This window comes from Spinacia oleracea, chromosome 4 (genome assembly GCF_020520425.1).
Source record: "Spinacia oleracea cultivar Varoflay chromosome 4, BTI_SOV_V1, whole genome shotgun sequence".
In the NCBI taxonomy this organism is placed as follows: domain Eukaryota; kingdom Viridiplantae; phylum Streptophyta; class Magnoliopsida; order Caryophyllales; family Amaranthaceae; genus Spinacia; species Spinacia oleracea.
Window position 1 is genome coordinate 79569332 of NC_079490.1, and position 3385 is coordinate 79572716.

Here is a 3385-nt window from a genome sequence, read left to right on the forward strand (position 1 = left end):
TGAAAACTTCAAGTTTCCCATCCTTGTCCTTTTTCAGTTTGAAAACCCATTTGCTTCCAATGGCTTGGTAGCCATCTGGCAAATCGACCAAATCCCATGGCTTCTTGCCATTGCTTGGAGCTAGGGCTCGTCATAGCTTGTTTGTAAGTCGCAGGTTCATCACTTTCAAGCAATAGAACGTCATAGCTCTCGTTCGTCAAAATACCTAAGTACCTTTCCGGTTGAGATCTATATCTTTGCGATCTACGCGGGGTAACATTTCTAGATTGACCATGATTCTCACCAGATTCTTCTAAAGATCTCTGAGTTTCATCTTGAATGTCATCTTGAGAATTCTCTAGAGTTTGTTGTTTGACTCGAATTTCTTCGAGGTCTACTTTTCTCCCACTTGTCATTTTGGAAATGTGATCTTTCTCCAAAAAGACACCATCTCGAGCAACAAACACCTTGTTCTCAGATGTATTGTAGAAGTAATACCCCTTTGTTTCCTTTGGATAGCCCACAAGGATACATTTGTCAGATTTTGGATGAAGTTTGTCTGAAATTAATCGTTTGACGTATACTTCACATCCCCAAATCTTAAGAAAAGACACATTTGGAGGCTTTCCAAACCATAATTCGTATGGAGTCTTTTCGACAGCTTTAGACGGAGCTCTATTTATAGTGAGTGCAGCTGTATTTAGTGCATGTCCCCAAAATTCTAATGGAAGTTTGGCCTGACCCATCATTAACCTGACCATGTCTAGCAAGGTTCTGTTCCTCCGTTCCGACACACCGTTCCATTGTGGTGTTCCAGGAGGAGTCAATTCTGATAGAATTCCACATTCTTTTAGATGGTCATCAAATTCATAGCTTAGATATTCACCGCCTCTATCAGACCGCAGTGCCTTAATCTTCTTGCCTAATTGATTCTCTACTTCACTCTGAAATTCCTTGAATTTTTCAAAGGATTCAGACTTATGCTTCATTAGGTAGACATAACCATATCTACTGAAGTCATCAGTGAAAGTGATAAAGTAGCTGAAACCACCTCTAGCATTTGTACTCATTGGTCCACATACATCTGTATGGATTAAACCCAATAGTTCATTTGCTCTTTCTCCAACTTTAGAGAAAGGTTGCTTTGTCATTTTGCCAAGTAAACATGATTCGCATTTACCATAATCCTCTAAGTCAAATGGTTCTAGAATTCCTTCCTTTTGAAGTCTTTCTAAGCGTTTCAAGTTTATATGGCCTAATCGACAATGCCACAGATAGGTGAGATTTGAATCATCCTTTTTGGCTTTTTTGGTATTTATGTTATATACTTGTTTGTCGTGATCTAATAAATAAAGTCCATTGACTAATCTAGCAGATCCATAAAACATCTCTTTAAAATAAAACGAACAACTATTGTCTTTTATTAAAAAGGAAAATCCCTTAGCATCTAAGCAAGAAACTGAAATGATGTTTTTAGTAAGACTTGGAACATGGAAACACTCTTCCAGTTCCAAAACTAGCCCGGAGGGCAACGACAAATAGTAAGTTCCTACAGCTAATGCAGCAATCCGTGCTCCATTTCCCACTCGTAGGTCGACTTCACCCTTGTTTAACTTTCTACTTCTTCTTAGTCCCTGTGGATTGGAACATAAGTGTGAGCCACAACCTGTATCTAATACCCAAGAAGTTGAATTAGCAAGTATACAGTCTATAACGAAAATACCTGAAGATGGAACGACTGTTCCATTCTTCTGATCTTCCTTTAGCTTCAAGCAATCTCTCTTCCAATGCCCCTTCTTCTTGCAGTAGAAGCATTCGGATTCAGAAGTGGGTTGACTGACCTTCCTCTTTACAGATTTGGCGCCAGTTTGCTTAGTTGGGCTGGCCTTGTTGCCACCTTTCTTAGCATTCCTCTTCTTTCCAGATTTCTTGAACTTGCCCCCACGCACCATAAGCACATCCTGCTTATCACTTTTGAGCGTCTTTTCAGCGGTCTTCAGCATACCGTGAAGCTCAGTGAGCGTTTTGTCCAGAATATTCATACTGTAGTTCAGTTTGAACTGATCATACCCGTTATGAAGAGAATGGAGGATGGTGTCTATAGCCATTTCCTGAGAAAATTGCTGATCCAGCCGACTCATATTCTCAATGAGTCCAATCATTTTGAGAACATGTGGATTTACGGGCTCGCCTTTCTTAAGCTTGGTCTCAAGAATTTGCCTATGAGTCTCGAATCTTTCGACTCGAGCCAGATCTTGGAACATGTTCTTCAACTCACTGATGATTGTGAAAGCATCTGAGTTGATGAACGTTTTCTGCAGATCTGCACTCATGGTGGCGAGCATTAGACATTTCACATCCTTGTTGGCATCAATCCAACGATTGAGGGCTGCCTGAGTGACCCCGTCGCCTGCGGCTTCGGGCATCGCCTCTTCTAGGACATACTCCTTTTCTTCCTGCATAAGAACTATTTGCAAGTTCCTTTGCCAGTCAAGGAAGTTTTTCCCGTTCAACTTCTCCTTTTCGATAATTGAACGAATGTTGAATGAATTGTTGTTTGCCATATTTAAAACTACAATTGAAAAGAATAAACAAATAAATAACCATTCACAGTTTCTCTTAATAAACTTAAATTCTAGCATACATGCATAATTCAATGTTCATTAAGCATTTTATTCAAGTTATGTGTTCCGGCAGGTGTGAATAAAATGATTCCAAGATCCTAAAATCATTGAAGAACTAAGCACAGTTTGTCGACTTAATCCTAAAACATCTTAGGTAAGCAAAAGCCTTTTGCTAATAGTCTAGAAACTATTCTTGGTTGATAGGTACGTCTAAGAACTTATTAGGTAAACCTATCGATTTTGCCACGACATAAAAGGACTCCTTACTTATATCGTTGAGTTTCACCAAAACTAACATGTACTCACAATTATTTGTGTACCTTGCCCCTTTAGGACCAATAAGTAACACCTCGCTGAGCGAAAACTATTACTAGATTGATGTAAAGGATATCCAAGCAAGTGTATATTTTGGCATGGCACCTTTTAACTCAATTTTTAAGTTTGGAACTTAAGGCTCTTACTATGTTGGTTAGATTTTAAGTGAACTAAAATCCTTAATCATGCAACATAATCAAGCTTTTGATCTCATGCATTTTAAGACATATTTAAAAGCAATAAATAACTTAAAACATGCATAAGATAAATGTGATCTAGTATGGCCCGACTTCATCTTGAAGCTTTAACTTCAAAGTCCGTCTTGAAAATCTCCGTGGGAGGCACCATTTTCTTCAAATAGGATAAGCTATAATTAAAACTAATTACAACTATTTGATGGTACGCAGACCATATTTGAATTGAAAAACAACTTTGGTACTTTAGACCAATTACATTCAAATTAATGG